The 9,410-nt window shown below is 42.3% G+C and overlaps 1 protein-coding gene across 7 annotated transcripts in view; it reads right to left on the minus strand.

Annotated features, from left to right (window-relative positions):
- PACC1 (proton activated chloride channel 1) overlaps nt 1–7,363 on the minus strand; it is a 99,418-nt gene extending 92,055 nt beyond the window's left edge. For 6 of the 7 annotated variants that reach the window (XM_075147024.1, XM_075147023.1, XM_075147022.1 and 3 more), the window contains exons 1-2: nt 6,867–7,038; nt 2,762–2,830 (exon numbers count right to left, since the gene is read on the minus strand). The gene's annotated coding sequence lies outside the window, so the exon portion shown is untranslated. Of the gene's footprint in view, nt 1–2,761; nt 2,831–6,866; nt 7,039–7,104 lie in introns of those variants that run through there. The other variant, XM_075147026.1, reaches the window with a different exon arrangement.
- Between the last annotated feature and the right edge of the window lie 2,047 nt (nt 7,364–9,410).

Below are 9,410 nucleotides of genomic sequence, written 5' to 3' on the forward strand. Positions count from 1 at the left end.
GTGACAGAGGAACATATTCTAAGGGATCATTAAATAAACAAGCATATGCCTTTTTAGATTTGTAATTATATTTTTCAAAGAACTGACAACAAGCATAAAAATGAATCATAATAACCTTTATTACAGATGCACTCTTATTTTCAAAAGCTGAAGACTTTCTTTTCAGTGCTAAATAACTTAGCATTTAAGCAGAACAGCAATCATGAAACAACAAAACTCTACAGCGGTTATGAAGTAGCAAAAGAATAAAACCTGGATTTCTTTATCTGCATTTTCAAGCCCTTACAAAGATTGCACTAAAGATGGCATAACTGCCCAGGAGGCGGGCAGGACACTACACTGTAATCAGAGTTATTAAAAGCGATCCAAATGACAGAAGTTAAAGCAAAACCAGACTTATTTTTAAGTGTTTAAACTATGTTTAGTATAGCACAAAGATTAAAAATCATTATTTTTCCGGAATACAGAGGGCTTTTAGGACATAAGCTACCATGATGAATTATTGCAATTCATTTTTCTAAAATGTGAATAAAACAATCATAGATTATGTGAAAATGAAATAAAAGTAAGTTTTCAGTAGAGTCTTGAATAACATTCAAGTAGTATGCAACTCAATCCTTAAAAACATTTCACTATTTATAACATAAATCAAATTAAAAAGCTAAAAAAAAAAAATCAACTTACAATCAGGCATGTTTTATCACTGAAATGCATTTTCAAAAGTAAGTTAGTGACCTTACTGGGAGGAAGGAGGAACCAAGCTTTTGTGGGAAATCTCTCAGTTCCAGAAAGTATGCAAAATTAGCCAAAAGCTAATTAGAAAGCCTTAGAAGACCCTGTTTACAACAACATAGATATAAAAAGTTATCGAAGTTCAAACACAAACCAATGACCAGAAATAAAATTTACATACTGGTACTAGGGGGAAAAGTAGCAAACTACAAACAAAATCAGTACATTGAAATGGTCTTAAAAGTAGTTACTGAAAGGGAATCAAACAAATTTTAAAACGATCTTCATTTTTAACTTGTGTAGTTTGTGTGTTTTAGCAGCCAAACCTGTGGCTTTTGGTCACACATCAATCCATATGAAGAAAGGAAACCAAGAATGAGTACACTCTCCCACATCCAAGAACCTACACATCCAGTCCTGCATCACTTCAGTTAGTGAGAACGGTCACTGAGCTCAACGGGGATAGGATCACACCCCACTTGGAAAACAGCTTTATCTTACTTGCATTACTTTTAAATGTAGGGTAGAAAGAAGATACCATCTCAGAATCATTCAATAAAAAAATATTTTGAGATTTAAACATGCAGAAAAGTCAAAGAAATGAAAGATTAAATTCTCACAAAGCAACAATTCTCCCTCCCCTCCAGTGTAAGCTGTATGGTGCATTTCTGCTGATAATGTTTAAATATATTGCCTTGACACATGTGTTCATGCATGGTTTTGCTTCTGCTGGGCATTCAACTGAATGAGTAATAGATTAAGGATTTCTTCTAAGCGTTGTGCTCACTTAAGATAAATGTTCCACAGTACACAGTGCCCTGTTTATGGAAGTTTCAAAATGGCAGTCATGATCTACTGAGTCCATTTTCAACTTCTCACATTTAGTAAGGCATTCCAAAGCAAAAGACAAGTTCTAAAGAATGTATGAATCTAAACAGTTGTAAAAACAGGAGCCCTTGGGGAAAACAATGTTTTTTTAACTTGTTTTAAACTTCTTTACACAACTGTTTCTGTTTTGCAAAATGTATTTCCCATTGTGATTTACAGTACACTACAGTTGTTTCTTTGTGAACTTAATTAATAAAGTTATCCACTTTTTTTTTAATAACAGTTGAAAACCAGAGTTCCAGACCACTGGCAGTCCTAGATAAAGGCAAATATCATGCCAGAGCAAACAAAAAAAGACCCAGTGGATACAGAGGAAGCGACAGGAAGTTTTGGAAGAAACAAACAGAACAGAACAAAAGTTTCAAAGAGCCTGAGCTGCATCAAGAAGATTTATGTGAAGTATTTTGACTTTACAGTCTTGGAAACTTAGATTTGGGGATGGGGAGGGAGGCAAGGGCAGGAAGGATTAGAATGGAGAATGCAGCAACAGGGCTTAATCTGTATCTGAACTTCGTGAGTCACATTTAATGTAAACTTTCAAGTTATGCTGTTGGTAAACAGTGGTAGCAACAACAAAAAGTTCATAAATCCTGTAATTCATTGTGTCATGAACACCACCAGGTAACAATCCTGCACTGACCCTGTGAATGGACTAGCTGACAAAATGTCAATTAGAAATGAACAGATTTATGAAATAGTTTAATGTTAAATGAAACGCTATGATAGCCTTACGATATGAATTAAAGTTTATAATTAATTCGCAGGTAACTATCACAAAATTTCTTAGAGCTGAATGCTGTGAAATCTTACCAGGATTTGCAGACAGAAATAAAAAAGGGACTTTTTTTTATCAGTTATTCAAATTTTCAGTAATGTCACAAATGGAATACATTGATTTGTGAGACTATTAGACTACAGCAGATTTAATGAATACCAGTATTGTTGCAGTTCATACAGATGCTGCAGTATCTGTTCTGCAGAAAACAGAAAAAGGTCAAAAGAAACAGGTATGGCCTTTAGTGTGCAATTTCTACTTATCTTAGGTATACACATGATAAACAGTCTTAATGCATGCTCACCACATTGCCATGAGATACAAAACATATTATCTCTATTTGTCAGAAAGCATTGAACGACTTACCTAAAACACCCTGTGGTAGACTGCACATTTCCTAAGTTTCTTGCTCACATCTTAACTACTCTTTTCTACCTGAAAAGAAAAATGCCCAGGATCACTGATAATTCTGCTTGCACTTGCTCGGAGAAAGGAAGTTATCACCTAAGGAATAAAATAAAATAATTTCATTCCTCAAAAAGCCATGAATTCTTGACTTTGGTGCTGCTAGAAAAACAGAAAACTCCCATGAAGAATAATACAGGATACTGACTTAGTGCATACACTTCATCAAGGGCTGTTCATAAGCAATAGCAGAACTGTACACAGAGGGATTTGTAAACTTTTTTTTTAAACATTAATTTTCTCATATACCTTCATCATCCAGACTATACCCACTTCTACAAAAACTTTTATCATGTCCCTTCTTGAATCCCATCTTCCCTCATTAGATTCACAACCACAGTGTAGTAAATAGCTTTAAGGGTAACTGCCATCCTCCACCTTGCATAACCTAACGATCTAATGAGAAAATGATATTTCAAATACATTTCAAATGTATCACGTTTTCTCTAGAATGAAAAAGCCAGACTGCAAGAACTGACTTGACATTCAGCTCTGGTTCATACCAAAAAGAAATCCTTACGATTGTGAAGGAGATGTTTAGGTCACAGATATAACTCCCATTTACCTTTCTGGAGAGCTCCCACAGAAAGAGGAAGACAACCAAAAATCAGAAGTAACATAGCCAAATCAGAAGTAACATAGCCAAATCTCCTCTATAGCCCCAGGAAAGGTACAATTATAATTTAGCAACAAAACAGCAACTCCTCCAGGCAGAACTAAATCACAAACATCATATTGAGAAAGAAAAATCACTCCTCCTTTCCCTCTACCCTCAGGCTTATAATTAAAGGAAACTCAAAAGAGATACTCTTTATTTCTATTGCTTGAAAACAAAGAGCCCTGTTGAGTCAGAGAATACATATCTCTTTCTTAACTTCCACTAGAAACTCCTTCCAGTCTGCCCTGAAAATGGATTCCAGACATAAAAGGCAAGGACATAGAAGGCAATAGAAAAATGTATCTTTTTTTTTTTTAATCAGATCAATAGACTTAAGTTGTTAAAAGTGTGTGGACCTTCATAAGTCTCATAAGAAATAAAACACCTTGATTATGTTAAAAAGCTGTATGTTTTTAGAGAAAAGGGTAATTAGCACTTAAAAGTAAGGAGGGGTCTTAATCATCACAGAACTTAAAGAACAACTGTTAATTATTGCCTGTGGGAAAGCAAAGGGCTGACAGGAAGAATAATGCCAAAATTAAGTACCAAATTCATGTTTCTGTTGAAATCAGTTTTTAAGTGCCCACCCGAGTTAAAAAAGTTAAGCTCTGGGCTTATGTTTTGGAGGCACTCTATCTGTCCACTTGGATTGCTTTGTGAAAATATTCTCCAGCTGCTGACTGGCCATTGCTGGCCTTCAGCTTGTGAGAGCAGCTCTAATGCCTGGTAGCTGCTTGGGTTCATCTCAGTAACTTCCGTAAGGACATTGAGCAAGTAGGTCACATTCTGGGATGGGAATGAGTAGGATCCATAGATCATGGTAGTTCTGCTGTAGAGGGCATTTATTATGCCAGACTCACACACAGTCCGATTGTGCTCGGTACTCACAGACTTCCAGGAAGGTTTCTGATAGGGCACCACCTGAAAGTTACAAAGGGCAAATGGAAAATTCCGGGAAAGCTTCATTTCAAAGCATAGGACTTTTTCCAGGATAAGAGGATTATTTAACTATTTTCCAGAGAGGTTCTAGTATAGGATAGTATATCACAGGCATAGATGTACAATCAGTACAGATTTTCTTCTAGAGTTCCAGTAAGCTTTTAAATGGTATTCTGGTAGCTCATTCAAAAGACTGTTTCCTTGTCGGCATACAGTCATCCTTATAATGGTGAGGTAGGCATTGTAAATCCCCCCTTCAGAGGAGATGCAGTGTTATCTCCAGAACTGACAATATATCCTGGGGCTGTTTTGTTGTACTTAGAGCAATTAATTGTTGTACTTAGAGTTGTACTTAGAGCAATTAATATACAATAATGTATATTGGTCCAAACACCATTCTGTTTGACAGGTGTGTTCATAGTAGCATGTAACCAGAAACAGCTTAATGGAAAAGTAACAGCTATTAAATTTCTAGAAGCTAATGAAATAATGCAGGTTTTTGATAGGGAACAGCTTTATCGCCCTGATTTTAAGAACAGCACAAATTTTTTGATACAGGTTTCCAGAACTTTTTTTAAAGCAGCTGAAGGAGAAAGGCTTGTATTCCTGAAAGCTTGTCCACTTCTCTCCTCTCTTCTTCTATATGATTCAATCTGATAAAAGATACAGCCACTCTTTACTAACCATACCACCTTCCCTTGGAATGCTCTGCGACAGCCGTATTTAGCTTAAATTTGCACTCCACCACGCTGTCATTACACTGCACCACAAAGCCCTTCAAATTGGATATGCAACCTCTGCAAACATAAGCCGCTTTATCACAATGGAAGACTGACAAAGAAGGATTGCCAAAGACTATTCAACTACCTTTTCCAGTGCACTGCCACACATGAAGGGCTGAATCTCTACTTTCTCCAATTTTCCAGTCAAGACTTTGGCTAAGCCTATCCAAAAACACTTGGAAATAATCTCAAATAAACTACTTAGTTAAACTGTAGAATGAAAATATTCTTATTTTAGATTTAGTTCAGGATAGTCTAGATTAGTTCAGGTTAGCTTAGATTAGTCTAGATTTAGTTCAACACCTTTATTTTTCAAATACAAAAAAAGATGAGTTTAAGAGCTTGTGCATGCTGATGCGGACACATCAGCCATATGGGGACGGAAGTTGGCACGCTCACTTTGCCTTCAGGCAAATTTTAACCTACTTTACAGCTCTTTTATAGAGACCTTTATTTGGTGCTTATTGCATAACTCTTAGTGAATTTTTCTAGGTCTTTTACCTGCTCACAGTCACTAGCGGACCAGAAGCTATTTGCTGATATACTTCAAGTTCCTCGCTTCACATGGCCCACCACATTTTCCTTCAGTTCAAACAGTCTAAGAAGATGCCATCCCAAGCTAAAGATCTATTTGCTGCCTGGTCTGTCTACAGAAAGCAACAGCTTTGGGAGACAAACATACAGTTACTGACTTCTACATGCAGTTTCTCAAAAAAAACACATGCAGAAGAAATCAAAAGGACGCAGCACCTTTATAATATCCGATCTTGAAATACAAAGAGTTACAATACCAAGTCTACCAAATACTACTATTAGAAGCTTACACACACGGCCCAATATCCTTTCAAACATACAATCATTGTAACACTTTTTTTTTAAATGTAGGATGATCTGATTCTTAGAAAAAAGGCAAAAGAGCCAAGGCCAGCTCCTGCATGTAGACACTCCTAGACTGGTCTTTCACAGAAAGAGTACACGGCCACAAAGGCTACAGAACACCCTCAGGCTGTTCTTGACAGAGATGGACTTGGCAACTGGAAGAGAAATGAAACAGCATCCTTGTAAGATTCTAGATAAAAGCTACTGCTGTCATTACTGTAGTTAAGAGAAAGACTGTAACGTAAATGGCATCCCCGAGGTGATATTTATGTAATAATTAATTGTGGGGAATGTCATGTTCCAGTGGGTGTAGAAACTATCCCCCCAGATAACACGTTGCTTTTCTTTACTGGGAGAGCACAGCGCTGGGACAGGAGCAGCACGGTTTTCTGTTGGCGCTTGCTCTTAGTGAGAGAGAGAGTTATTCTTTCACGCAGTACCCAGCGAAGAGAGGTTAAGCAACATCGCCGGCTCCCTTGCTGATGCCAAATAAAGGAAAACCGATGGCATCGCACAAAGAAGCCTCTCTCTGTTTCAAGAGCTATAAATTCAGCCGGAGCTCTTGACCCCCATGACTCAGAGGCATGACTACCCGCAGCAACCAGCGCCCCAGCCGCGGCTCCCCGCCCCGCGGGGCTGGCAGGGCCGCACGGGGCGCGGGCTCTCTGCCCGCCCGCCCTCCCCTCAGCCGGGGCGGTGAAGGGCCCCGCTCCCTCCCGGGCTCCTCCCAGGGGCGCGGGCTCCTCACCTCTGCCTACCGGCCCGGCCCGAGCCCTGCGGCCGGGGGACGAGGAGAGCCCCGGCCGGGGAGGGCGAAGCCTCCTCCGCCACGGCGGGAGCCCGGGCCCGGCCCCGCCCGCCGCCTCAGCAAGCCCGGCCCGGTCGCCAGGCAACCACCGGCGGCTGCTGTAAACACCGACACGCACGTGATGTGACGCGGCACGCACAGTCCCCACGACGCGGCGACGGCCCCCACATTACGTCACCTGCCCCCAAAACCGGGAGCGCCTATAAATAACCCGAGGGGCTGCGCACGCGCACTGCCGGCGCGGGGCGGGGCTAGGCGGGGGGAGCGGTGCTCGGGTCGGAGCCCAGCGAGGCCGTCACCGCTGACGCGGCCGCGGCCACGCCCGCCGGCCACCGTACTCCCCACCCTCACCTTCTATTTTTATTCCTTTGTTTCAAGTCCCCGCCCCTCCGCCGGCAACCGCCGCGGGAGGACGGGATGACGCCATCCGCTTCCCGGAACGATGACGCGCCGGGCGGGGGGAAGGCGACTGGAATGTGCGCGGGGCTTCGCTGCCTTAAAGGGGCAGCGTCCCCCAGCCCCGCCCCCCGGCGCCCTGACGGACGGGCGCAGCTGGCGGGGGGAGCCGCGGAGCCACGGCGCTCTGCCCGGCTCCAGCCCCTGGTGCCGCCGCCGCCGCCGTCGCCGCCGCCGCCGCCCCGGCGAGGGGCCGCGGGGCCCGGCCCCTGCCCAGCCCCTACCCGGAGCGCTCGCCAGGGGCCGGGCTCGGGCGGCGGGAGCGGAGCCGGCCCCGAGGGGAGCGGGGCGCGGGCGGGCGGGCGGCAGGTGCCGTCCTTCAGTGAGGCCCGGCCCGGTGTCCCCCCCTGAGGGAAGACGGCCTGGCGGTGAATGTGACCCCTCCGAGGGGGGTGGTGGTCTAGGGTCTTCCTCCCCCGGCTCTCCGGGGCAGTTCGGTGGACGAGGCCGCCATCGGCCTCGCCTGACGTTGCTCGGGTGTTGCGTTTAGCGGTTTTCTTAATCGCCGCTTGCCCTTTTTGTGACTCCTGCAGAGCCGTTCCCCGAGGCCTGGCTCTGCTGCTGGGGTCCCCCGCCGCCCTGCGTGGCAGGTACAGGGAGAAGAGAAATGCCAGGTCCTGCCCCAAAGCAGCAGCAGCAGCATCGCTAATTTACAACCACGCTGATTTACAAAGGAAGAAGTCTTTAATGTTAATTTCCTATGTATTTCTAACTGAAACACAGAAGCACCAAATACTACAATAAAGGCTTTCCAGTGACACGTTAAACACGAACGTGTTTGACGTAATCAAACACAAACAATTTTAACTCGGCGGAGAGCTGGGGGTTTCAAGCTGCAGGTGTCCATAGTAGGTTATCTCTGGGTCGGGGATGTGGTCTGAAATAAAGCCCCTCACTCAGTATAAGGTCGAGATGATGCTGTGGCATCATATTTAGATCATGGCTCGTAGGGAAATCTAGGGTGTACTTAGTCACCTATGGCATGACCTTATATTCCCACTCAATTTAGTAACAACAGTTGGTTTCTTATGGGGCATGTGAGATTTAATTTATTAACTGAGTTTCTGGGATAAGTGCAGAGAAAGTCAGAAAAGGCAAGAGATGAGAAGTCAGCAGATGAAGGGGAAATGCTCAGAGAGATGGAGCTCCCAGAGAAATGTAAGTCTTGTCTCCTAAGTTTCTCAAATAGGACATTAATGTAAATACAGTTACTTATCAAGAAATCTTATTGATACAGTGCCCGGAGTGATTTTTCTTCCTGACTTTTAAACTATCTGGTTATGATTTTCATTTCAGTTTTTGCCTTTTGTTTAGTTTCTTGCCTTTTTATTGAATGGCACAGTGGGATCTGTCAGAATACTAAAACTTTTGTGTTCTGAGAATGATGTTTCAGCCATCTGAAAAAAAAATGCCTCCATTTACGTTCTGATGATATATCTTATTCATCAGGCTGGCATGTGGGAATATTGATATATGTTTGAGCATGTAAAATCCTGGTAGGCAAATACCAGAGTAACTCGCCTCTGTATATTATAGAAAAAAAATGCTGCAGCTTAGCCCTGAGATAGCCAGTGTGTCACAGATGTATGTCTCCATATCTTTTAACTCTGGAATGAATTCTGCTCTTACTGTCCCTTTGGCTGCTTTAAGTTAGGACAAGATATGTTACAGGAACTTTTAGCTTGTTGAACAGCTTCCGGCTTTTTGAATTATGATCCAAAAGTGAGCTAAAAATTGGGTTTTTTTTCGCTAAATGATCACTTGAATTAACTAAACCAAGAAAGAGGTAGAATTAATAAAACATCAGAGATGATTGACTGTGAAATGTAAGCTAATTAAGATGTCAGTTTAAATAAATTAGTTACTGCCATTGGAACTAAATAATGAATGTCAAAAGCTGTTTATGTGCAAAAGATATCTGTGAAGTTTTCCTGGGAAAGTCATTCTTTAAAAATTCAGTATTTCTCATTCTTGCTCTTATAAATAATCAGGCAGGCTATTCTTTTAGCAGTTTTATGTTTCGGTGAA

Source organism: Calonectris borealis, chromosome 3 (assembly GCF_964195595.1).
Source record: "Calonectris borealis chromosome 3, bCalBor7.hap1.2, whole genome shotgun sequence".
NCBI classification, from domain to species: Eukaryota; Metazoa; Chordata; class Aves; order Procellariiformes; family Procellariidae; genus Calonectris; species Calonectris borealis.